The sequence below is a fragment of the Elephantulus edwardii genome, unplaced genomic scaffold, assembly GCF_000299155.1.
Source record: "Elephantulus edwardii isolate Elephantulus edwardi_28Jun2011 unplaced genomic scaffold, EleEdw1.0 scaffold00003, whole genome shotgun sequence".
Taxonomy (NCBI): Eukaryota; Metazoa; Chordata; class Mammalia; order Macroscelidea; family Macroscelididae; genus Elephantulus; species Elephantulus edwardii.
This window is the reverse complement of record NW_006399753.1, coordinates 2,217,101-2,243,598: the sequence shown is the minus strand read 5'-3', so window position 1 is coordinate 2,243,598 and position 26,498 is coordinate 2,217,101.

Below are 26,498 nucleotides of genomic sequence, written 5' to 3'. Positions count from 1 at the left end.
AGTAACTGGGGCAATGGGGGTAGATGTGTTGAAGTCAGTGAGGCTGGCTCAGGACAGGACAGGCTTCAGAGATGTGGTACATAGAGCTGCTATGAGTCGCAGTGTCTCAATGGCAAGTAACAACAACATACAAAGAAGAAAACTTAAGTCAATAAAGAGGAGAAAAATCAATTGACAAGCTCAGAACTCACACTATTATTATTGTTGTTATATGCCTTCAAGCTGAGTATAGTTCATAATGATCCTATGAACAACAGAGCTGAGCACTGCTCTGTCCTGTGCAGTCCTCATTAACTCTGACACACACAAGACACACACAAGCCCATGCTGCAGTCATTGTGTCAATTCATCTCGTTGAATACCTTCCTTTCTTAACTGACCCTCTACTTTTCCAAGAATGGTATCCCTCTCTAAGGAATAACTTCTAGCATCATGTACAAAATATATGAAACAATGCTCACTCATCTATTATCTGTGATCTATCTAACCTATGTCTATCTGGCTCATCGGGGTTCTGTTTCTCCAGGGAGCCCTAAGAAAGTGATTGTCATTTTTGTTAGGTGCTGTCAAGTACAACTCATAGCGATCCTATGAACAACAGATCTGCACCCTGTCCTGTGCCATCCTCACAAACTCTGACGCACTTTAACTCATTGCAGAGGTCACTGTGCTTCTCTACCTCGTTGACGGTCTACTTCTCCTCCTCTGTCTCCCACACCTTTCAAAACATGTTGTCCTTCTCCAAAGAATAACTGTTTCTAGCACAAAGTATGCAAGGTGAAGCTTTTCTAACCTTGACTTTAAGAAGCACTCTGGCTACACTTTCTCCAATACATATCTGTTTGTTCTTTTGGCCGTCCATGAGATATTGAGCACTTTTCTCCAACACCACAGTTCAAAGGCATCACTTCTTCCGTTATTCTTATCCATCGTCCATCTCTCAGCAATGCAGCAAGTGATTTAAAAAGACCATGGTCTGGATCAGGCACACCTTAGGCCTAAAACCGACATCATTGCTCTTTAGTAGGTCCCCAGTGCAATACGTCTTCTGATCTACTGGTACTGGCTGTAGATCCAAGTAAGATGACGGTCTTTGACAGTTTTAGTCTTTTCTCCATCTATCATGATTCCATCTATTAATCTAGTGGTGAGAATTTTTGTTTTCTTGAGATTGAGATGCAATCCATATTCAAGGTTGCAGTGTTTGACTTTCTCCAAAAAGTGCTTCAAGTCCTCCTCCCTTTCAGCAAGAAAAGGTGTGTCTTCTGCATATCAAAGGTTATTGATGAGTCTTCCTCCTATCCTGATGCCACATTCTTCTTCATCAAGTCCAGCTTCTTAAATAACTTTCTCAGCATGCAGACCGAAATGAATAGGTATGGAGAAAAGATACAACCCTGACACACACCTTTCCTATTTTTAAACCATGCAGTGTTCCCTTGCTCTGTTTGGACAACAGTTTCTCGGTGTAGGTATAGGTTTCACATAAGCACAATTAAGTGTACTGCAATTTCCGTTCTACTCAATGTTTGCCATGATTTGTTATGATTCACACAGTCAAATGTCAATAAAGCATAAATAGGCATTCTGGTATTCTCTGCTTCCAGCCAGGATCCATTTGACATCAACGATGATGTCCCTGGTGTCATCACTGCCCTTTAAGACTGAGGAAGAGGATTATGGCTGAAACTAGAACATTCTACAAAGCTAATATCCTCTGTTGGATGTAGAATTCCACAGCATTCTCCAAATCAGGGGCAGGAAACTACAAGTGGACACGGAGCTGAGATGAAAACACAACACACGCTGACAAGGAGATGTTTCCAGAAAACCAAAAATGCAATCCTGGTGTTAAAGTGTACACGGGGGCAGCCAAGAAGAGATGCAACATGGCAGGGAATCAAATCAGTGACAGCCTTGAGCAGCTGCCTCACAATCCAGAGGAAAATGTAAATAATCAGAATGTTGAGTGAGAAGACTTCTTCTAAGAAATGAAGACAGAATAGAAATCAAGCTTGAAACATTTACATGTTTCCAAGGGGGAAACTGGATATCCTGGAAAAGGAGTCGTTATCTGTAACCAAGGGATGCATCGCAGCATGGAGAATGAGCAGAGAGGAGGGCCAGAAGAGTCTTCCCAAAGCCCAGGCAGGGGCACCGTCTCAAACCTGGTGGTTATGTTTCTATTTATTTCATTGAGAGAATGGATATATCATCTAAGTGGTTCATCTGGAAGAAAATGCATATACTCTGAAGGAGCAGGAATGATGGTGGCCTCTGATTTCTCATCCTCGTTAATAAGTGTGACATGACATTGGAGGTGAACGTACAGATGTCTGAGAGGAGTCCTTTTACTCTCTGGTTCAGGAAAGGTTTCCTGGGGAGATGGATAATGGCTGACAATCAGCCCCCCATACAAAGCAAACATTCCTTCACAGAGTATGCTGAGAGTCCTCAAAGCAAGATCTGGGCTGAGAGTTTTGGGTGTGTAGGTGGGAGTTGAAATAAAAAAAAAAACGTATTGCGACGGGAAAGTCTGCGGTTAGGGACTTCTGTAAAGTACTCAAGAGCAACGGTGTCTCTCTGGAGACTAAGGTCCGCCTGATACAGGCCATAGTTTTTGCAATCACTTGTTATGCATCAGAGAGTTGGACAATGACTAGGGAGGATAGAAGGAGAATTGATGCCTTTGAGCTGTGGTGCTGGAGAAGAGTATTGAATGTACCATGGACTGCCAAGAAAACAAACAGATTCATCCTAGAGAGGGTTAAACCAGGCTGCTCCTTGGAGGCAAGGATTCTGAGGCTCCGTCTAACATACTTTGGACATGTGAGGAGAGACCGGTCTGTAGAGAGGGACATCATGCTGGGTAGAGTAGAGGGACAGCACAGGAGGGGAAGACCCTCTATGAGGTGGATTGATTCAGTGACTGGGGTAATCGGGATGGGTGTGTTGGAGGCAATGAGATTGGCACAGGATAGAGCAGGGTTTAGGGCTGTTGTACATAGGGTCGCTATGAGTCGCAAACGATTTGACGGCACATAACAACAACAACAACAACAACAAGGTGGGAGTTGAAGCCATCGAGGGTGAACAATAGAACTGAGGTGACTATGATGATTAAGAGGTAGGACAAGAGACATTGATGACCAATTTCAAGAAGAAAACAAAGCCACAGACCCAAAGTGGGGACATCATATGGACTGGGCTCTGGTGGCCTAGTGGCAAGAAGCTGCACTGAAATCCCAAAGGCATGGTAGTTTGAAACCAGCCATTTGGTGGGAGAACAGTGGGCAATCTCCTCCCATGTGATTTGTTGTTGTTGTTGTGTGTTGTCGAGTTGCCTACAACTCATAGTGACCCTATTTACAGCAGCTCTGAACCCTGCCCTGTTGTGAGCCAGTCTCACAGTGACCCTATTTACAGCAGCTCTGAACCCTGCCCTGTTGTGAGCCAGTCTCACTAATTCCGACACACCAACCCCCATTGCCTGGTTACTGTATCAATCCATCTCATCTGGTATCTTCCTCTCTCGCGCTGTCCCTTCAACCTTCCAAGCATGTGATTCCTGTGTGATTCCAGCTTCTGAAAACCTGTTGGAGGGTCAGCTATGGGTCAGTTCCAATTCTAAGGTACACAACAACAGCAACAGGTGGTAGTTAAGCTATCAAGGGTAAACAATAGAATTGAGGGAACTGCAATGACCAGGGAGTGGGACAAGAGACACTGATGACCAATCCGGAGAAGAGAACAAAGCCACCAACCCACAGTGGGGACTCTAGATGGGTGCACAATACCCAGCACCAAACTCACTGCTGCCAAGATTACCCCAGCTCACAGAGACCCACAGGACTGAGCAGAATAGCCTCACATGGATTCTCCTTTTAGCTTTTGTTAGACAGTGAGTAATGCTGGCCACACCTCAAGGAAACACCCTTAATCACATTAAAGGATCAGGCCTTTGACCTGACTAAGAATTTTGTGTCCACCCTAATCTCCTTGTATCAGGAGTGATCGCATCAGGTCACATCTTGGTGGATTACATCATTCTGCAACTTCCAAACCACTTGGGGGATACAATTCACTCAATGATAGGGGCTTACATATCACACCTTAAGAGGAAAGGTTGTGGATCCTTTATCTCCACAGATTTTACTTAATATCTGGGTGGTGTGACCACAGAGATCATGAAGCGTAAACTCCGGGCGTCTCCTTCACTCACTTCCTCTGTCTTCTCAGTTCTTCCCAGGCCTTGTGCAGGGACTCATGGGTACCTATATCTCCTCTCTCAGAATCTGAGTTCTCCACTAGCAGAGGAGTGCCCCAACAGCAGCTGAACTCAGACGTACTTTTCAGGGATGTTTGGACAAAGTTAAGGAAAGCAGAGCCCTCACTCTGCTAGATCTGGGAGCCAAGTATTAAGTGGAGGCCTTCCTCCATTGACCTGGGATAGTAAAGCCAAGGAGATGTTTCTCCACAGTACCTAGGCAGATGAAGTTTATGCCCTCAGATTGCATTGGGGATGGAACATCTCTAATAAAACCAGGAACACCCAAGGATACAACACCCTCCCACCTGCATCTTTCCTGTAAGTAGAAGGTCTTCCTGAGAAAGACAAGCACTTAAATCTCCCAGCATTAATTTCATTTTTCATCTTAACATAGAGACAAGAGCAGCACCTACCTTGTAGGGGTAGTGTGCAGATAAAATGAAATTATGCATGTGCAATGAGAGTAATATTTTTAAATATATTAATGTGCTTTTCTCCTCTCTCTTTCTCCCTAATCAGCCCAAGTCATCCATCTGCTTGGGAGGAGATTAGAATTTTTTTATATAAAGAAAGCAAAGAAAAAGGAGATAATGTTTAGTTTCTGACATTCAAAATAGATTCTCTCCCCCCACCCCAGTAAACCTAGAGTTTTGAGAAAAGAACATTATTCACATTAGGAGACTGTAGAAGTTTGTTATCTCCCTTTCACACCTCAAAAGCAGCTAAGTTTAGCTGCATGTCATTGTTAGGTGCCATCAAGTCGGTATGACTCACAGTGACCCTAAGAACAATGGATCTGAACCTTGCTCTATCCGGTGCCATCCTCTTCATCTCTAATACCCTCAAGCTCATTGTCAGAATCACTGTGTCACTGTATTTAAATGAGCTCTTCTGTCATCTTTCCAAGCACAATATTTGGGCATCTCCTCCCATGTGATTTATTGCCTCTGAAAACCTGCTGGAGGGTCAGCTGTGTGTTGGTTCTGACTTAATGGCACACAACAACAACAACAAAAACCCTCCTAACAAAATGTCCAAAATATGCGAGACAAAGTTTCATCATTCTTGCCTCTAAGGAGGACACTGGGTGCACTTTCTCCAATACATACTTGGTTGTTCTTTTGTCAGTCCATGGGATTTTCAGTCTCCATCATCACAATTCAGAACCATTGATTCTTCTTCTACCATCCTTATTCGTTGTCCAACATTAAAATGCAGAACAAATAATTAAAAAGATTATGGCTTCAATCAGGTTCAGCCTTAGTCTTTAAACTGACTTTGTTGCTCCTTAATACCTTGGAGAGATCACTAACAACAAATTTTCCCAGTACAAATTTGTCCCAAGTGAGTTGATTATGGATCCAAGTAAGCGAAATCTTTGACGACTTCAATCTTTTCTCTACCTATCACGATGCTGCCTGTTGACCCAGTGATGACCACTTTTGTTTCCTTGACGTTTGGATGTAACCCATATCGAAGGGTGTAGTCTTCAATCTTCTGCAGCACGCTGCATGCACTATCTAAAGTTAAGCCAGGGTGATCCAGAGAGGAGAAGAGGAAAGGGTGGAGTTTGGGAAGGAGGGATTGTGGGGGAAGGAGATGGACTAGGAAAAGAAACAATAAGGTGATCATCTGGCAAAGTTGGGAGAAGCTTGTCCTGATCCCTCTGTTATTTCCCCATGAACAGCCCAGCAGAGATAGGGTACAGAGGTGAACAAGACCATATGTCAATTAGGCAGAAATGAGAACTGTGGGCCCGCCATGAAGCACTTACAGTGGGCATGAAGAAACTCCACAGCAGATGGGTATGACAGAGTGCAGTGAGGACAAGAGGCTGGACCAGAGGAGCTAGCTGGGGACACTAGGAGGAAGGTGAGACAGCCCCAAGCAGATGACTACAGACGGCTCTCAATCCTGGTGCTCCCAGGTGTGTCCTCTGTAAACAGTTCAGGAGAGGAAGGGGAGTGGGGACTTGGACAGTGAGAGATGATGGACAGCAGACACACACAGCGCTGACTATGAGAGTGATGGGAGATGGTGGGAAGCGCCCTGGAGGGTGAGAATAGGTAAACTTACGCTATTCAGCCAGGTCAGAGTACAGGATCTCAGTGGAGGGAGAGAATAAGAGAGGAGAGCAAGAGGAGGGCCCCAAGATGAGTGCCGCCTGGGAGTCATTGAATCATTAAATTGGAACACAGTGCACCTGGGAGTGATAGGCTTCTGGTTTCAACCACCACACAGGCAAGGGAGGCCCTGGCCTGGTGCAAGCATTTAAGGCACTCTGCTGCTAATCCAAAGGCTGAAGGTTTGAGTTCACTTAGAGGCACCTCAAAAGAAAATGCCAGCATTCTACCACTGCAAAACTGTTGTTGTTGTTGTTATGTGCCGTTGAGTCACCTGTGACTCACAGCGACCCTATGTACAACAGCCCTAAACCCTGCTCTATCCTGTGCCAATCTCACTATCTCCTACACACCTATCCCCATTACCCTAGTCACTGACTCAATCCTCTCCTGCATCACTGCAAACCCCACAAGTTTTCCATGAGTGGGATCAGCTCTGGGGGAGCTGCTGGTTTGGGTGTACTTATCAACGGAGCAAGAGATAGCTTCAGAGATGCACAGGAGCCGGCCTTTGCCTCCCCATCTGCGTGGACGGTGTGGGCTCTCCAGCAAGAATACTGATGTCTCGGTCTGAACGCTGTGCCCGGCAGGGCCAGGTTTCCTTCTGGGTCTAAATGTGAAAGGTCACAGGCTTCATCAGATCAAGGGCATCCTGGGTCCTCCATGACACTGAGGGCTTCCCTACATTGTCACCCTCCAGCAAGCTAGTTTCCTCTGGTCCTCTCTGAGCTGCAAGCCCCATCCTCACCAGCCTTCAACTCCCACCCTCTTGGCCCCCTTTCCTGCTCCTTCTTCACACTGGCACACACAGTGCCCACTGAGAGGGTCCAGGCCAAGCAGGAACCAGCTCTGGTGGTGGGAACACAGGCACCACCAATTACCACATCCACTAGGCTGCATTTTCTGCCCTGTGCAGTCAATACTCCCAACCTTTCCCAGGGACCAGGGGTCACAGCTGAGCCAATTAACAGAGCTGGTTCTTTCCACAGTCAGTGAGTCCACTCTGCAGCTTCCACTTGCTGTCAGCAGTCCATCTTCATTGGTAGCTGATAGATCAGCCAGGCATTGTCTTATGTTATTTTATTTCTGCTGGCCCTCTGCACGGGTGAGGTGAGGGGGGCTGCTGAGTCCCCTGAGAGTAATTAAAACTCTGTGGCTCAGAGCCAGATTGAATGGAGGCTAATGGTCCGAGGAAGCAGCTCAGCCTGCAGGATTAGTGAGGCCTGGGGAAAACTGGCCCACCCTCACATACCAGAGCTGGAAAGCATGGACGAAACCTGGACAGGATCCAGGCTCAGTATCTCACAGAGCCAGGGAAGCCTGCCCTTCCCTCCCCAGGCCATTTAATGAATCTGTGAACTGGGATCACAACAGACATATGCATATGTCTGTGTTCAGAGTGAAGGGCCAGTCTCTCCCAGCCCCCCTCCTGCAGCCCTGTAAGGCTGCCAGGGTGGGGCAAGGGCACCAGCTGTCACTCCGCTGGAGGCCAGGTCATCAGAAAATACTGAGTGAAGTCCAGGCCCTGGAATATCAGAGCCAAGAGGAAGTCCCAAAGTTGTCATTCAGCCCAGCAGGACTTCCAGGCCAGCCCCAGTCCTCCTGGGTCCTCCAGGCTGCCTTCCCCAGGTATCCCCAGGCCCCTTTTTCCCAGACCAACCCCCAAGCTGCCCTCTTTCAGGTCCCCTTCATGCTCTCTTCTTTCCTCCCCCAGGTCTCCCAGGAAAAAAAAAATCCCTGGAGGGGGGCTGTTCTGGGGTAAAAGCTGATTCAGAACTCACCAGGAGGACGGTTCCTTCCCCACCTCCCCTCCCAGGCTCTCTCCTGCGCAGAAAGTGATGGTCAATGTTCAGAGACAGGGCACCTGGGCTCAGGGTTGATCTGAGCTGACACATGGGCCCAGCTAGAGCCCAGTGCAGTGTGGTGACTGCCCAGCACGCTCTCTAGGACACTCACCACTCGGACTCCACACACCCGCAAGTGGACAACAGAAGCAACACCGCTGGAGAAGAAACTTTTGCTTTTGCTTATTTCAGCAAGCAGACCCTAGATGCAGGGCTTGCCCTATTTTCTTGCTCCTATAAAGCTTTCGAGATGATTAATTTATTTATTTAAGCCATTTTATTTCATTTCTTTATACAAACACACACCTCTGCATGTTACCACATAGTGGTGAGCGCAGCCTCCTGCCGCCACCGTCTTTTTTTATGTCTTTTCATCCTTGGCTGGTTCTCCCCAACACTCCTCTGCCCTCTGAACCTGGTAAGGGAGGGCTCCACTGTTATAAATGGTGATTTATGCCGCTTGCACACTCGGCTGAGGGTACAGCAGGCCCCCCCCCCCAGCACTGACACGGCGGATACTGCTGGGAGCTGTCTGGGGCGGGAGGAAGCTGTGTGCAGACTCCTGTGAACGTGGAGGCTGAGGAAGGGCACCCAGCTTTCAGATGCCTTTCAGCCATCATTATCACAGAAACCAGAGGGCACACCATGCCAGGGTGTCCTGCTGCCACATGCAAGTGACCTTGGGCAGGTCTGCACTCCCTCTCAGCATCAGTGGGTGTGATGTGAACTTCCTATGTCAGCTGGCTGGGCTGCAGAGCCAGGTGTTTGGGCAAATATTCCTGGAATTGTTCCTGCAAAAGTATTTGCATGTGATTAACATTTACAGCCAGTGGACTTGGAGTAAAGGATATGCTGTTGTTGTTGTTGGGTGTTGTCAAGTCAGCACGTGTACAACAGAAGGCAGCCGCCCTGTCCTGCCCTGTCCTCACCCCTCTATGGTGCTTGACCCCACTGTCGCAGCCACTGTGATGAGCCAACTCCTCCAGGGACCTCTGGAGCACGTGGCAGCCTGACCAGTATCAGCCAGATGGAGGAAAGGAGTCCTTGACATATTCTGGGGAAACATTGCCTGACTTGGGGTTTGGATCATCATTGCACCCCAATAATCTGGTGAGTGACCTCTGGACAAGCCATAGCATCTGTTGCCATGGAGATGAACCAGCTGGAAGTGGTCTCCTTGGCCACTACCCCACCTTTCTGAACCCCAGGAGGAGGGCAGTGCTGTGTGGCGTCAGAGAACTCCTCCACACTCAGCTTAGTCCATGCCCTGTCTGTGAGTGACCTCCGCACTCAGGCTACCTTGCTTCTCCGTGGGTGGACATCAGATCCGACACAGTTCTCCCAGGCTGGGAGGTTATGAGTCTAAATCAGGACACAGCTCTAGAAGGCTCCGTCTGTCAGCCCCAGCCCCAGCTGTGGTCTTGGCTTCTGATCCTGGTTCTGAGGAGACCTCTGAGGATGTGGCATCTCCCTCCCTCTATGCTCCATTCCCAGCACCCAACGTGCTCTTTTCTACTCAAAAGAGTTGGAGGCAAAAACATCTTATGTTAATCTTGCCTCATTAGCATAACAAAGAAAACAGCCCCTCTGCAAGAGAGATCTTCACCACAGGGATAGAGGATTTTCAGTACATGTTGGGGGGGCACCTCAATCCATGGTAGAGGTCTTCATGTAGAAGTTGAGTGTGTTATCACACCACATCAGAGCTTAGCTCTCCTGGGAGCCTGGTGCCTGTGTTGCTGCCGTTGGGTGGCACCAGGCCGCTACCTCAGGTGAGGCGGTAGCGTGGCGAGGTGCTGTCCAGCGAATTCTGACCTATAGGACAACCCTGTACAGAGCAGAGCATCCCCACTCGGTTCACGAGGCTGTAATCTTTCTGGAAATAAAACTGCCAACTCTTTCTCCCATGGAGACAGCAGGTGAGCTTGAACCACTGACCTTTCTGTTATTACCTTCACTTCTGTGACGCCACGCTCCTTCTTACCACTCAGGTGGTGTGAAGAGCCGTGGACGGAGTCATTCTGAGCTGTTGTCCTCAGATGAGAAGAAGCAAAGCTGTGGGAAGGAAGCAGCCGCGGTCACTCTGTTTTAGAGAGGGGGTATTTGAGACCAGGTGGCCACTAGTTATGGGACTGAGGACCTCTGCATTTCAGACATGGTGTCAAGAGGACAGGGCACACACGGTAGCTCAGCATAGCTCTTATCTGCCGTGGAGACTGTGGTGCAGACAAGAGTCCCCTGCCTGACGGAGAGGTTTGTTCTCAGCCTCAGGAACTGTGAAAACAAATTCTAAAAATATCTTTTATTTCCTCCAGCATCTGTACAATGTTGCCATTTCAACATGGAATCCATACAAAAACATGTTGTTCTTGTTGTTGTTACGTGCCATTGTGTTGCTTGCAACTTATTAAAGTGACCCTGTGTCCAGCAGCCCTATGCCCTTCTCTATCCTGTGCCAATCTCATTGTTTCTGATACGCCCACCCCCATTACCCCAGTCACTGAGTCAATCCATCTCATGGAGGGCCTTCCTCTCCTGAGCTGTCCCTCATCCCTCCCAAGCATGACGTCCCTCTCCAAGGACTGATCCTGCCTTACAACATGTCCAAAGTGTGTCAGACGAAGCTTCGGAATCCTTGCCTCCAAGGAGAAGCCTGGTATCACCCTCTCTAGGGTGAACCTGTTTGTTCTCCTAGCAGTCCATGGTATATTCAATATTCCAGCATGTAATTAATACAAAATTATTTATGAGCAATTGTGTATAGTGTTTTAGACTGTGCCTTCCATATGCGGCATGTATTTAATTTTATTTTTTTATTATGGCCTGTGTGAAAGTTTACAGAGAAAATGAGATTTCCATTCAAATAGTTCGTGTGCATTTCTCTTTACGGCACTGTAATGTTGGTTACAGTCCCCTGACTGCCCGGCGCCCCTCCCACGTCCTCCTGCAGCTCTCATTTCCACCCATCCTTCAGTTGCTGCCTCTTCAGAATGAGCTCCTCCCAAGCTTCGGTGCCCGTCACACACACAGGCCTGTCTGCTGTGGGGTGTGCTTTTCACACTTTCTAGCACATCTCAGTTCCGATGAGCACCTGTCAAGTTCTCAGTACAAGCACGGACTCTGGACACCGCAGGTCCAAACTGTAGCACGGGAACCACATAACTGTCACACTGTTAACTAGCAGTGCTGTGGAGCTGCCAAGGGCTCTGGTGGCAGGGTCCACACTGGGCTGTGCTTCCAACCCAACGGCTGCTCATCTCTGGATGTTCAAATCCACCAGCAGCACCGATGGGTAGTTACCTCCCTGAGATTTACAGCCTGGGAAACCAGTGGAGAGCGGTTCTGACCCAAGGGCAATGAGTTGAGATGAGGTACAATCGGTACTGTCGTGAGGATAATAGCTGTATGATCCGGAGCAGAAGGCTCCCCTTCTATGTGGGAGATTCAGGGAACCCTGGTGGTGTCGGCTTGCTAACTGGCAAGTCAATGGTTCAAACCCACCAGTCATCTCTGCAGCAGAAAGATGGGCAGTCCTCCATCAAGCTTTCCACCCTTGGAAACCCAGTTGAGGGTCACTGAGTTGGTGTCATCGCGGTGACCACGGTTTTGTCATTGTGTATCTGGTTTGATGTGGAGACTGAGGTTCACGGCCAGGGCACCCCGTGCACATCAACCATCCACCTGCCAGCCTGGGAGTGGAGGCTGTAGTGCGTCGGGACGCTGAGCAGATTTCAACCGTGCAGACTAAGACAGGCCAGGCAAGACGTTTGCCTCTGAGACCCAGCCCTCCCGAGCGAGGGCAGCAGTGCGGTCAGCAACCATGGGAAGGTGGGTGGCCTGCTGCTGCTCCTCCCACGTGCACGCTGCACGGGGTCAGCGCGAGGCTATCGCCGTGGCTGATTCTCTGAGCGATCAGCCGACGGGGTACAGATCCCCACTCACCCCAGCGTCCTTCTAGCCTGGGCCCCAGTCCTGCCAATCTCTGGGCCCCCAGCACCCCCGGGCCTCACACACAAGTGGCCAGTCAGCATCTGTGGACCTATGTGGTTGGACCAGCAAGGTCACCAGCATCTAGGCCCAAGGAGGTGCCCTGGACTGGCTCTCCTTGGAGCCAGGAAATGACGTGCTCCATGCTGTTACCTGGATGTCCTAACTCTGATTCTAGAACAATCTATTACCCATCAAGGCTCTCTGAGGCAGATACACCTGTAACACTCAGATTCTTTCTTTGGAAGCTTACCGCTTGCATAGTTCAATAAACAGCAGAGCAAAGGTCATTTTAAAGCCTGCAGTTAAACCGGTGTGGTGACAGCGTGGTGACAGATTGTCCAATGGCTCCTGTCCTGAAATCACTCTGAGCCCTCAGCTTCCTGCTGGGAGCCTCCTTCCCGGCTGTCTGCCCATGAACCTTGTCACTCACTCTCAAGACTGCCGTGCACCTGTCTGCTGTTCTGGAAGGTTCCCTGTGGGCCCTGACCAGCTAGGAATGTGTGGGTGGCAGCAAGGAAGGCCTGGTTCAGCCTTGCTGTGAGGGTGACCCCACCCCTCATCTCTAGAGGAACCAGTCCTGTTCCACCCACCTGTTGCGGAGCAGGGAGCCCACAGCTCGTCAGCGCCCACACGACAGAATTCTCCCCGAGGCTGTCGACCCAGGTCGGAGCTGGATTGGGCAGCAACACCCTGAGTCTCCGCAGCATCACTGAGGAGGCGGCGTCTGCGTCACCATTGCTGTGTCACACAGAGGGGCTTCTAATTAGGGCCTGATGACAGCACGGGCTCTGTGACTGAGTCAGCCAGGGCCCTCAGGAGTCCCTGCACAATAGACTGGAGCCTGGCCTGGTCCACACCACGCCCGCAGTCTCTGCCGTGCTCAGTCACCGTGGCTGTCACTGTGCCAGTCCATTCCCTTAAGGATCGGTCTCTCTTTCAATGAATCTCCACCTTTCCAATCATGCTGTCCCTCTCCAAGGACCAGCACCCCTGAAGCATGCCTGCAGCGTGTGGGATGAGGCTTCACCACCCTTACCTCTTAGGAATACCTGCTTGCTCTTCGTCCAGGACTGATCTGTCTACTCCTTGAGCGGTCCATGGGACGGTCACACCCCTTGTCAGTATCACAAACCAAAGGTGTCCATTTTTATTCTGTCATTCAATTGTTTTAAGTCTTATGCTTTCAGCCTCGTTCAGTATTTAGGCTGACTGCTTGAATCCTGCCCTCAGTGTTTTCAGCTTGTGCAGTGTCTGTGTGTTCTCCCTTTTTGTTTTTCTAGGTCTTCACACAGTTAGTGATAATACTTCGCTTTGTCATCTGGAACTGCCCTTTGAAACGTATGCTCAGCTCTCTTGGTTCCTCATTCTCTGCCTTCCTTTTGCTTCTCCATGATCTAGAGCAAGGCTCTGGCCGCCACCATTCGTCTGTCGGTTTGCTGCACTGGGGCAACTCGTGTGTTGCTGTGACACAGGAAACTATGCCCCCAGTATTGCAGACTCCAGCAGGGTCACCACGGTGGACAGGTGTCAATGGGCTTCTACAGTAAGACAAACCACGAAGCAGGACTGGCATCCACTTCCGGAGTAATGGGTCTCTGAAAACCATGAGTAGCAGGGAAGCTTTGTGCTTCACAGATGGGCGCCAGCCGAGACTGCGGCCCTGCTGGGAGACAGCCTCTATAGCTGCTCTAATTTTCCAGGTGCAAACTCTGGGCCAAGAGCAATTCTGGTGCGTCTGAGTTCTGGACTTTCAGCTCCAGAAACCCCACCTCCAGACATTCCACTGCATCGGGTGGAAATGGGCCCCAAATCTCCAAGCTCATCTGCCCTGGGAGAGACCTGTGCAAGGACAGGGTGCAGAATTGTTCTTTCTGGGTCCCTACCCACCTTTCCCCACGCCCAGCTCCTTCCCTTCATGTAGTGGGTCCTAGAGACCATGCACATTCCAGACGTTGTTGTTAGGGTGCCGTGGAGGCTCCCACCCACAGCGACCCCTGGTGCAGGGCCGAAGGAACCTGGCCCGTCCTGCCTCTCAACCCTGGACTGCACTGCGGCCACTGGGCGGTCCCTCCCATCGAGGGCCGTCCTCTCTTTCCCTGACCCTGTGTTTTCCCAAACATAATGTTTTAAAAACACGAATCTTAAACTTTAAGCCTCAGAGCCATCCAGTCAGTTTCATTCCCGAGGCTGTGACTCCTTCATGGCGGGCGCTCAGGTCTCCCTCCCCTGGAGCAGCTGCTTGACTCCGCTGCTGACCTTTCCGTTGCGCTAGCCTGCAGGGCGATCGTCCTGCCACCAGGGCTCCTTAACATTTAAACAGACCTTCCTGAAGGCTTCTCCTTCTGTTATACACAGGGCGCCTACCAAGAACCAAAGGCTGAGAGACCCTGGGGTGCGCGCACAGGCCCCACTCAGATGCTTTCCAACAGGTTGGCAGTTCAAACCCACAGCGAGCAGCCTGCCCTGCACACAAGGGCCCCATCAGTCTGGACTGACTGGGAGAGAAGCGTCAAAAATCCAGGGCTGTTTCCCTCCCCCGACTGCTCTCTGGTCGCTGCCGAAGAGGAGGGGAGATTTATCCCACTAATTGCAGGTTCCGCGTAGCTGGAGTCGTGGCGCATCAGAGCTGAAAGCAGCTTATTATTGATCAGAAGCGCGACAGGCGCGGGTGCGAGGCCCGATGGGCGCCGGCAGCCCTCCTCGTCGCAGGCCGCGGCTCCCGCGCCTCTTCAGCTGGTAATTCCTTGAAGACTGAGACAATAGTCATTTAATATCGTTTGCGCAAATGAACAGTTCCCCGAGCAAATAATCATAATAAAAAAAAGTCCCCGAGAAGCCAATTAGAGGCTGCAGCTTGTACCGGTGAGGGCCTCTTTAATAGACACCCTTTTCCAGCGCAGCTGTGTCACCGCAGAAGAGCGACCCCCTCCTCGCGCTGATATGTAAATAAATGCGGGCGATGCATTGGGAGCAGCTCCTCCATCCGAGTCCTGTCCCGGGAGGGAGGCTGCAGATAAGGCAGCATTTTGCTGGAGAGACTCTTCTAAAGAGCAGGAGGAATTGGGGACAGAGGGAGGGAGCCCTGAGTCCCTCTGGGCTCAAGGAACACGCTGGGCCCAGGACAGTCACTTAACACCATGCTGCCTTTGAGTCAGTGGGTGCCAACTCCTCCTGATGGTCCTGGAGGGGGGGTGTCCCCGGCTAGGAATGCTCACAGGAGGGACTGTCCATCTTCCTCGGGAATGGCTGATGGATGCAGACCTCTGACCTCTCTGTTAGCAGCCTGACAAGCACATCAGGAACCCTGGTGACCTGCTCTCCGGGCAGCTGTGGGACCCCCAGTGGGACTGACAGTAAAGCGTGGGACTACGGACTGGAGGACTACGGGCAGGTGCCCCCACCACAGGCCCCAGGGTGACAGATGCCGTCAGCTCCTGTCAAGACTGCAGCCAGGAGAACCCACGGAGCTGTCCCACTGCCCCCCGGGGTCGCTGTGAGCTGAGCCCACTGACTGACACAGCAGGAGACCCTGATGGCACAGTGAGCTCCAGGCTCCACTATGAGCTGAAATGGTGGTGGTTCCCAGAGGCCTGAAGCCCTGATTCTGGAAGCTCTCAGCCTTGAAAGCAAAGCCCATGGAGCAGGTCTCGGCACACGGGCCACCTTGATTCAGAGCAGCTTTGACAACAGTCAGTGACAGGCATCATCATCACACAGCTTTGCCAGCAGCTCGGGGCGGGGCCGTGAGGCTCCGAGGCTCCTCCTTGGGCCCTGAGTCGAGAGGGTGGAAGTCCTGGGGGAGGTTCTCAGCCCGGGCAGGTCTGTCTCCTGGGGGCATTCAGTGATGTCTGTAGACATTTGGGAAGCTCTGGTGGCGTCAGGTTACTTAGCTAAAGTCAGCAATTCAAATCCACTAGCCACTGTCAGGGAGGAAGACAGACACCCTCCTGTGAGGAGTTTTCACCCCCAGAAACCAGGTAAAGGGTCCCTAAGAGTCAAAACTGACGGCAGCAGGTGCTCCACTCATGCAGACTTGAGTTGTCAGAGCTGGTGGGCTGCTGACGGTAGGTGCTGTGCACCCTACAGTACTCAGGGGACACGCGCACCAAAGAAAGACCTAGCACCTGACAGCAGTGCCAAGGGTACTGGTCCCCCAGTCAGATCAGATCCCAAATCAACACGCATGCAGCGGCTGTCAACAATCCAGAGATGATCTGCACTGGGGAAACCTGCTGTCCAGATCCTCTCCAAAGTGCAGAGAGCAATGGTTCAAGAGTCGAAGACTGAAGAGTTAGCTCCACTCTACCTGGGAGCATGGCGACACCCCAGGAGCCTCCGCCCCATCCCTCCTAACAGTGCCACTCCATGTGGGATCATAGAGACCCCCTCGGCCTTCACTCTGTCCCTCCCACTGGTTTCACTCCATCTGGGAGTAAGGGGATCCCCCAGGAGCCCCCTAGCCAGCACTCCCACCAGCTCCGCTCCATGTGGAAGCATGGGAACCATTGAGAAGCTCCCACTCCTTTACCAGCTCTACCAGCCCAGAGCATGGGCCCCACCTCCACACTGTCCCACGCTGCAGGGCTAACCTGTTCTCCTGACAGCTGACGGGCTGGGCCTGCCACCCTCTTACAGCTGTCAGCAGCTGGGAGGCAGAGGACAGGGCAGGACCGAAAGCCTCCTGCTCTGTAGGACCAGTGACAGTGGGGAGCCCCACCCAGCTCTCCAGGCCTGTGATGGTGGGGTACCTTATCCATCCTGCATGCCCCCAGAAATGTCCATGACTCAGCTGCAGGGCAGCCTCACAGGGCAAGGCTGCCCCACTGGGAGAAATCAGGGGCAGCGCTCACTGTGCAGTGAGTGGTGGGGTTACTGTTGTCCCCTCGTCCTGCCCTCAGGATCTCCTCCTCTGTCCACCAGCAGCAGTGTCTCCCATCTGGACCACTCCTGCTGGATAGAACCTCGTGCCTATCAGGTCCAGGGTCCTCAGAGTCGGGCACCAGACTCTCGCTGACCCCCATGAAGTCTCCTCCGCGCCCTCGCCTTGGCCAATGCCCCCTCCTGACAGCAACCTTGGATGAGCATCAGGGCCTGAAGGTCATGTTTTTGGGCAGATCTGAGCCTGCAGGCTTCCACAGGTGACCATGAAGAGGGTGCTGTCACCTGGTGTGCCCTGTCTGGGCCACTCCAGCCTGGAAATGTCCTCACTATGGCTGGGCAGAAGGGGCTATGGCCTGGTATGCAGGCTGGGCTGATGTGCTAGAGCCTGGAGGTTCAGAGAGGGCCCTGGACGAAGCCCTGGAGAGAGATAGAAGGGTCAGCCATGCGAGCCAAAGGTCTAGAGGGCGAAGGCAGAGCCATGCGGGGCACACCTGCTGATGGATCAGGTCTGAGGCCTTGGCCATTGTGGTTCCTCCCACATCTGTGGATGCTTGTGACTTGAGGTCCCCGGGAGGAAGCAAGTGTGCCAGGGCCACCTGTCTCCCTGACCAACTGGACCTCAGCCTCTGTAAAAAGCTGGTTTCTGAAGTACCCTCTCACCTGGACCAGGTGCACCCCTTCATCTAAGCTGGGAACATCACCTCACCTGGGCTGGAACAAATCCAAAGTCACTTGGACTGAGCACATCCCCTTACCTGGGCTGGGAACACTATCTCTCTCTCTCTCTCTCTCTCTCTCTCTCTCTCTCTCCTGGCCTGGGCACCCACACCCCTTCACCTGGGATGGGAATCCCATCTTGCTCCACAGAACTGAACACACACCCCATGGTCTTTCTCCTGAGCACATCTGGGGAGCAGTCTCAGACTGGGCAGGACAGACCCTCTTGTTCTTAGTGGTGTTAGCCTGTGGGTGGTCCCATTCTGTTGCTCTGGGTGGAGTAGAGGGTCAGAATGAAGGGGCTTCAGGGATGGGCCTGGTACTACAGAGTGAGGGCCCTGGGGCTGAACAGTCTGTGAGAGGATGACCGATGGCCAGCTATCAAAGAACCCCCCCAGGAAGCTGTGGTCTCTGGGGCTCAGGGACTGTGGCAGGAGAGAGCAGGACAGGGAAGAGAATCGGGCAGGCGGCCAGGGGCTACTGACACCTGGCTTCTAAAGTGGACACTCAACCCTTCCTCCCCTCCGGCCCTCCTCCTCTCTTTCTTCTCTCCTCACTCTCCTAAGTCTCCCTCTCCCCCTTCCCCTCCCTCCTCTCTCCTACCTCCCTCCTCTCCACTATCTCTCCCTCCTCCTCCTTCTATGTCCTCCTCCTCCCATCTTCCCTCCCTCTCTCCTCTGCCTCCCTCTCCCCCTCTCCTTCCCACTAGGTCAACAGCTGGTAGCACAAACCCCTAAGAAAACAGAAGATGGTTTCAGGGTAGCTTCTTGGGGTGCTGTGTGGGATCGCCCTACACCCCTGCTCACAGTGAACACTGTCATGGATGGGGACCCCTACAGGGGCAGCTCTGCCTTCCCCAGCCATGCCCACCCCACCTCTGCTGCCCTCACGTCTCCCATCTGTGGTCACACACTGACCACGGGGCTGTGACGGACCCAGGCCAGGTGGCTCAGATGACCAAGGCCATGCCACCCCGAGAGTAATTGGGGGCTGAGGGCTGTCTGCCTGAGCTCACATAGGATCAGCTGGACCACCAGGGGCATCCCTGCAGCCAGCTCCTTTCAGAGCCTGCTCCTCGGACACATAGATCACAGCCTGGGCACCTCTGCTGAGGTCTCAAAGCCAGAAGGTGGTGAGTGACTGCTGGCACCCAAGGCTCACTCTCTCCACCTTCACCTGCAGGGACTCAGTCAAAGTCAGGATAGATGACCAACCACACACACATGTTCATGTAAGTGCGTGACCACATGTATGGAGACACAAGGCACACAGGGGTCACTCGTGAGGGCATGCATGACACATGCATGTGCACACACATAACTGTGTGGAGACATGGTGGTGTGTGTGCATATGCACTTTCATGTACTCTTGAGTGTGTGCTCCCGTGTGCGTGTGTGCGTGCACACAGGAACACTAGTGTGCACCAGGTATGACCACGTGTGCTTACACGTATGTGCACCCCTGCCTCGTGCAAACACACCGTGTACGTGTTCATACTCACGCCCTCATCAGCTCACTCCTCAGCTCTCCGGCGTTCTCAGGCTGCCCAGAATTCTCCTGACATTTAAACTCACATTCTAGCTCTGAGCCGCTCCCCCTCCTGTTATCAGCACTCCTTTCTGCAGCTCAGATGGAAGAGGTTTGATAAGCACCTGTCCCTGGAGCTGCCCCAGAATATATCAGTCCTCAGAGCAGCGACATGACCTGCAAAGGGCTGTCCCTGGGGCTCTCAGGGCAGCCAGGACAGGTGGTGGGTAGTGGTCACCCCCAGGTTTATGTGGAGTCCCAGTCCTGCCTCTGCTCTTCTCACCACCTCCTCATCTCATTCCATATGGAAATGGGGCAACAATGTGACCCAGGGGACCCCTCATGGCACCACATCCCAGACCCGGGCAGGGACCTAGGGCCGCTGCTCTCCCCTCCAACAGGACATGCCCCACCCAGCCCGGTCCTGTGGATGGGCCTGTCTCCAGGACACACTGAACAGTTGTCAGAACAGGTGATGCAGGAGGTGAAAGCAGCCAGCACAAGCTACCTGGCCTCCATCCACCTGCCCTGTGCCCGGCATTGTGCCTGCTGGCCATGAACACACACACCTGGCCCCGTCCATCTGCCCCATACCTCAACAACGCACCCTCAGCCACAGACACACACAGAGACATCAGCCACATTGCCGCTTTGCAAAATGCCAGCTCCGAGCGGGGAACCCTGGGGGCTGATTTTTGCATAGCCAGCCCGTGTGGGCACACCAGTACTGCACACGCTGCAGAAGGAGCTGGGGACACAGCAGAGAGGAACAAGAAGCTGCTGCCCCATGCTTCCTGGACTCACCCAGGTGAAGGCAGATTCCGGGCCGTAGCATGAGGCTGAGCACCGACCAGCCTGCGCTGGAACTCCTCCAGGGACTGGGCGGCCACCAGAGCAACACACCAGCCCAGGGAATCCCACTGCGACAGGGCCAGCGTCTCACCTCTTCCTGATGTCCAGCTCAGCACCAGCCTGCCCTTCCTCCCAGGTCCAATTAGACAGAGAGGGAGGGCGTCGGGGCTCTGCCTGTGTGCCCTGTGCTGCCAGTCACGAGTTCACCCGCTCTAGGTGACTGCTCATCAAATCAGAAAAACAGAAGAAGGGACATTTGTAGAAGGTGGTTGAAGAGTCAAGGGTATGTCTGCTTCAGTCCTGGCCGAACCCAGGAGCCCATCGACATCTCAGGACCAGATCATCTCTTGTCCTCATTCTTCTTTGTGTCAGCGGCGTCTTTGAGCTCCACGAAAGTCAAGGGGCCTAGTGACTCCAGGCCACATCTCTTTAGGTTCAAATTCAACAGAAAACAGAAACAATCTGTTCCTCCAAAAGTTGAAATCTGAGCCTAACTCATTGGTCAGAGGACCCACACTCATCCCTGAACTGACTGTGGGGGCTAGCTCAGGGTCTGATCCATTCCTAGGAAAACAGGAACCCTCTGGCTCCCCAAAGAGTGAGGAAGACCAAAGCAGAGTCTTGTTAGTGAAGAGCATTGGATATCCCACGGACCGCCAGAAGAACGAATAAATCCATCTTCGAGGAAGTGCAACCAGGACGCTCCTTCACGGCAAAGATAGTGAAATCTCATCTCACGTACCTTGGGTGTGCTCTGAGGAGAGGCCAGTCCTTGGAAAAGGACATCAAACTGGGAAAGAGGGGAGGTCAGCGAAAGAGAGGAAGATGTATTGACACAGTAACTGTGGTAGCAATGAACTTGAACATGGTGGACATTGTTGAGATGCAGGGTAGGGCCAGGTTCTGATATGTTGTTCATAGGATCCCTAAGAGTCATATGCACCTCTACACACTTAACAACCACAACATGACTCCCCAGTGTGGACTGCAAACGGGAACTGGGGGATCCCACCTGTGAGAAGGACTGTGAGTGAGGACCGTTATCAATGTCCTGCCCAGCCCCAGGTCCCCTCTGAGCCCAGCCCTCATGGGTGTGCCCTGGAGACCCTCTGGCTGGAGCGGGCAGAAGGGATGGGGAGAACAAACAAGCTTTGTCCCAGGGTTCTCAGTTCAGAGTGGCTTCACTGCTTCTGCCAAGTCCTGCCTCCCAGAAGCTGCCCACAGCCTCACCATGCCAGCTGGAACGGGGCAGCCACTGGATGGCACCCAAAGCAAGAAACCCAAGCGCACTGACGTAGCTTCATCCCGACTGGCAGCGCCCTGCAGGGCGGAGTAGGACTGTCCACAGGCTTGCCAAGGCTGCAGTCAGTACAGACCAGACCTCTCACTCTCCCCCAGAGAGGCTAGTGGTTTCAAACTGCTGACCTTGTGGTCTCCTTTGTTACACCCTCACCGCTGGGCTCCTCCGACTGCTCCTCAGGCAGCCACAAAGCCCCGGGATGTGTGTAAACCTTTGATCTCATTTGGGGAGAGGAGACTGGCCAGTGCCCATCTGAGCGCCTGAGGCAGGCCCTGGAGTGCCCTTATGCAGCTGTGTGTGCTGCCCGCTGGCCTCCAGGCTCTCCACCACGGTTCCCTGGTCTCTCCGCAGCAGGAAGGACTGATGAACTCCAGCTCCAGCTCCTAGTGACCCCAGAAGCCTGGAAGCCCCAAGGCAGGAGGAAGTGTGCCCACAGCATTCCTGTCAGCACAAGGTCCTTGTCCAGGACGAGGATGTGAACCATGGGAGCAGAGTGTGGAAGCTCAGGGAGGGTGCAGGGGGCAGCAGCTCCAGTGTGGCCTGCTCTGTGTCCACTCAGCAACGCCAGGCCCCAGGTCCACTTGTGCAGAAGGAAGGGCAGACCTATGATGTCAAAGGTGCACTGAGTCTATGATGCTTTGAAATCAGCATGTGTCCCTGGCCAGTGTGCGAGGGTAACATGCCGGGTGGTTGACCAAAAAGCTGAATGTGTTTACCAGCCAGAGGCACCTCAGAAGAAAGGCCTGCTAATCCACTCTGCAGATCCCGCCCTTCGTGGCTGTGGGGCCTCATGGAGACACGAGTCAGAGCTAATCGGCCGAGTCCTTGTGAGTCCCTAGAGGGTCTGGGAGGAAAGCCTGTCAGGGAAGGAGCTGGGCTCTGTGGATTTGCTGAGAGTCAGAAAGGAGACGTGTGTGTGTGTGTGTGCATGCATGTGTGTTCACGTGTGTGTGCACGTGTGAGTGTGCATGTGTGTGCACACGTGCTGCAGCGGTGTGTATCTTCATGTGGTGTGTGGCTAGCTCTGTGCATTGCTTGTGTGTGTGTGTTTACTGGATCTGGATCGTGAACATCTATGTGCGTGGACACATGCTGTGACACGCGTGTGTGGGATTGGCACATGTACATGTGATGTGTCTGTGTGTGTGTTTGAGGTGTGTGGTGTGTGTTTATGCGAGATGCATGTGTCTCTCCGTGTGGTATCCATGTCAGCACATATGTGTGGTGTGCCACATTGCATGTGCGTGATGTGTGTCCGTGTGTGTCTATGTACGGTGTGTGTATTTGAGGTATGTGTGTACATTCCTGTGTTTTGTTTCTGTGTACAGTGTGTGCATGTGTACATTTGCAGCCTGTATGCACCGTGAGGACTGCTCCCTGCTCTCACGTGTCTCAGGCCACATGGGGCAGAGGACCAGATGGGCGTGCACAGCTGGAATGTCGCCCCGGGACTGTCGCCAGAGACGGAGGGATGGAGGCTTCAGGAGAGTCTGGAAGCACATGCTCCAGTTCAGGCTGTGTGTGGAGGGGGCACACTCCTGAGTGGATGAGACACGTGGGACTGTAGCACTTAACATTAGGGTCCTGCAGTAATTCTCATCTGCTGCGCCTCCTCTAATGTCCAGCCTAGGGGTGGTCCTGGTCACCTGACCTGGCTGCCATCATTCTAATTGTGCTTAGTGTGCCATGGGCCAGCTGTCCGAGCCCACCAACCATCATGCCTCTGCCTCTAGACGGTCGGCCAGCATCTGGGTTCGCCTGAGGTCCTTGCAGTCCTTGAGCAAAAAGTAAGGGGGGAGGGTGGTCAGGGGAGGTGTGGGGACAGGAGAAAAGGGAGGAGGGAGAACAGAGTTGGTTCCAGCACTGGTCAGTGGAGTACACTGACCTTCTCACTTTTCCTTCTTCCCAGGCATTCAGGAGGACACCAATCTCAGTGCTCTGTGCTCCTGGGAGGAGCCAGCTGTGCTCCCAGAACACCATGGACTCAGCTCAGGATTAAGAGCGAGAGCAGGGAGACAGGAGGGTTCAGCTCTGTCAGAAGCTGGCAGATTGAGTGTCTCCCCGCCCCCTTAATTCTCCTTCCCTGGACCACACACTGGTCCACCCTCCCAGCCAGGTATCTGTCCAGTAGATGGCATACCCAGGCCGCCCCATGACAAGCACTCAAAAGCAGCCCACTGCTGCCAGGTCACTTCTCATTCCTCTGGACCTTGTAGGACAGATGAGGACTCCCGTTAGGGAAGCAGACCACCTCATCTTCCCTGGAGTAGCTGATGGGTTCAAACTCCCAACCTTTTGGTTAACATCTGAGTACTTTTTAACCACCTCACCTCCAGGCTTCTAAGGCCTGTTAGAAGTGAGTACTGTGGATTGAGATATGTCCTGTCCCTCAAAATATGTTGAAACACCAACCCCAATCCTTATGTCTGTAGACATTTGTAAATGATATTTTCTTTGCTATATTGATGAGGCCATATCAATATAGGATGTGTCCCAAATTTAATAAAATTGAACTCTTAAAAAGAGTGGATTTCACCCAGAGATCCATGGAAAAGACACAGTGTGAGGCTCATCAAGGAACCTAGGAATTCTCGGGATAACCAACAAGGAAGGGGTTGTCACACCACATGGGCTTCTGGTCTCTAAAACTCTGATAAAATGAATTTCTGCTCTTTAAAGTTCCCCACTTGTGTTCTTTCTGTTACAGTGACTCCAGAAGACTCAGACAGAGTATAAACACTGCTTTTTTCTTTGGGCATGTTGCTAGAGGAGGTTATTCCTTGGAAAGCAGCACCATGCTTGGGACAGTGGAGGGATGGAAAGAGTGGAAGACTCAATCAGGTGTATATATTAGCACAGTGACTGCAGCAATGGGCTTGAGGGTGACAGAGATTGTGAAGTTGGCACAGGACAGGACAGGCTTCAGATTTCTAGTTCATAGGGTCACTATGAGTCATTCTCAACTAACAATAGCAATCTCTCTCTATCTCTCTCCTCTCCTCTCCTCTCCTCTCCTCTCCTCTCCTCTCCTCTCTCTCTCTCTCTGATGGGATCTAGCACTGACTAGCATGTGCACTATACCATTGCTACTCAGAGCCCCCTGTGGAGGAATCGGTCTTGTCATCGTGAAATGCACCCTCAATAGGCTACCTCCTTCTCCATCTCTCACCCTCACTCCCCAGTGCTTTCCGAGGTCATCCTTGTTTGAAGTCTTTGTCACTGAGTTGGCTTCTGGTAGCACCCAGCTGAGAAATAGTTTTCAAATGGGTCAGACACTGGCCACATGGCCCAACAGTGTGCATGACGTCCTTGTGTCGCTGGGTGTGGCCACCCTCCTTGTGGCAACAGCAGAAAGGAAGAGGGAGGGAGAGCAGGATAAAGAGCTTTGGTTGCCATGATCAGGAGTCCTTGAGTGTCACACGCGGCGCGATCAAGCATCGTTGGGCAAGAAATCACAAAATGACCATTGTAGGTACTTTCACTCATTACGGCATGTCCTGGCCAGACCACTGCTCTCCAGGGGACACTGCAGATGGGTGACATATTTGTTAGGGGAGTCCTGGGGGTCTGAGGAGGAGGAAGTCAAAATTAGATGTCCCTCTCTGGGTGACTGAGTTCACATTTGTAGTCCCACCCCATGATTGCATGACTGGGAAGAGCAGAGCTTATGTGTGCTGGGACAGACAGAATGAGACTTCTCTCCGCTACTTACTCCAAAGTCCACTGCACGCAGACCCAGGAGTGTGTATGTGACTGAGGATTCAAACTTCTGTTGAAGGTCCTCAGAGACCTTACCGTTTGGGATGGTAAGAGGCCGGTAGGCCTGTGAATTTTTGATGCAATCCATACAGGCTGTAGATGTGCGAAGAGTTGGAGCCAGGGGCATCGTAAGGAGATCAGCACTTACCTCGGGCTGACTGTTGGTATGTGTCGTCAAGCTGGAACCAATCACAGCTGACCCTCCAGCAGACTTTCAAGTCAATCTAATCACATGAGAGGAGATTGTCCATCCTTCTGCAGAGCAGCTGGCTGATTTGAACTGTGTGCCTTTGAGATTGCAAAGTCATTGAGCTGATACTAATAACAAAAAGTAAAAAAGAGAATTATAATACTGCTTTATAATGTGTCCCGTCTTGTATGAAGACTTCTGCTTGCAGACTCTTCCTTAACTCTCTTAGCAACTCAGCAACATGCGTGCTAGCATCACTATCTTGTCTTTGGGATGAATCAGGGTTCAGAGATGAAGCTGACAAGGTCACACAATTAGTGTCCAAAGCGCAGCACTAGAGGGAAGACAGAGGAGGGATGGGCCCACCCTTTGAGGATGGCCGTTGACTCGGGAACTCAGGCCAAATAGGATTCTGACAGTTAATCTTGCCATGGAGCTTCCTGGTTTACACACACCTTTTACTTACAACCGCGCACGATTCTGGTGGGAAGCTATCTTAATAAATGAGAAGTCCAAGACAGGATGATTCTGTTCTAGACAATCAAGCACCAAGAAATGCCTCAGCTCTCCTCATCTCTGCGCCTTCTTGAATGCTGTTCCCCTTCTTGGTAAGCACCCCTCATCCCTCCACTGCCTCTGAGAACTCCCACTCCTTCTCCATCTAAATGGACAGTTACAGCTCTTCCTCACTGCAGTCAGTGTTCTCATATATCTCCATGACAACCACCCTGGCTGCATTGCAATAGGGCTCCTGGGGCCCTGTCTGCCACCCTCATTTCTCATCTCCACTTCTCCTCACGCAGAAGGTGCTCATGGAATACACTCATGGATAAAACCAAGTTCTTTCTACTCTACAAGGATGAGTGGGTCACCTGTCTCACGCCTGCCCTTGGCCCACAAATGGGTACAACTAGTTCCTGATTTCCAGACAAAAAATGGACAAGATAAGAGAGCAGGACATTTAGAAGAGTCTAGAGGGGAATTTCTTCAACATAGTAAAAAGTATCTATGAAAACCCAAGAGCCAACATTGTTCTTAATGGAGA